Genomic DNA, 1,124 nt, shown 5'->3' with positions numbered 1-1,124 from the left:
ACGCTATCCCAAACAGAAGTGTGGGGGGGGGGGGGCTTCAATGTCTGATCTGAATTAGTCTGATCCAGGCAGCAGCAGCGTGGGGACAAACTGGACAAATGTCAGGTCTGCATTTTGTACTGTTTGAAATCTGTGATTCGTTTCAGGGCTGGAAGCTCACTGATGTGGCGACGGCGTGCAGCTGGACCAGGTGAGCTACTGAGACACGTTGCACTACATTCAGTTACTTTCATTACTGTCAGAGGGGAGTGAGTGTGGTCGCACGCTCAGTGCATCTCTGTGGTGTATACAGCTGTTAAAACAGTTGTTTTGATGCCCATCATACACCAACGCCACCTGCCAGTGATGTCACAGTGATGTCACAAAGGACGCCTCTGCATCGCTGCAGCAACGTGACAAGTGATGATCGTTGTTCTGGTCTGTTCTCTTGTTCTCTGTCGTCCACAGCTGTTCGCACTCCCAGCGTTATTTTGAATCATCCATGAAATTACCTGTGTGCGCATGTATGCATGTGTGTGTGGTTAGTTAGACTAATATTATCTTAAACTGTTGACCGAGGCTGAGAGAATCTACCCCCAGGGGTTGCAAGCCAGTGACTTCTGTGCCGGTCCCAAGCCCGGATAAATAGAGAGGGTTGTGTCGGGAAGGGCATCCGGTGTAAAAACATGCCAAATTTAAACATGTGAATCATCAGTGAGAACTCCATACCAGATCGGTCGAGGCCCGGGTTAACAACGACCGCCACCAGTGCTGTTGACCTACAGGGTGCTGGCAGAAATTGGACTACTGTTGGTCGAAGAAGGAGAGGAGGTAGAAGGATTCGTAGACAGAGAGAGAAGAGGAAAGGCAGGAGTATAGGTGAGGAATGTTTTAGAGGTGAAAAGAGTGTCAGACAGGGTGATCAGTATGAAGTTGGAAATTGAAGAGGTAATGTTGAATGTAGTCAGTGGTTATGCTCCACAAGTAGGGGGTGAGTTAGAAGAGAAGGAGAGATTCTGGAGTGAGTTAGATGAGGTGATGGAGAGTATTCCCAGAGGGGAGAGAGTGGTGATTGGGGCAGACTTCAATGGGCATGTTGGTGAGGGGAACAAAGGTGATGAGGAGGTGATGGGCAGGTTTGGTGT

The sequence above is a fragment of the Monopterus albus genome, unplaced genomic scaffold (genome assembly GCF_001952655.1).
Source record: "Monopterus albus unplaced genomic scaffold, M_albus_1.0 scaffold460.1, whole genome shotgun sequence".
NCBI classification, from domain to species: Eukaryota; Metazoa; Chordata; class Actinopteri; order Synbranchiformes; family Synbranchidae; genus Monopterus; species Monopterus albus.
Note: the sequence above shows the minus strand (reverse complement) of the source record.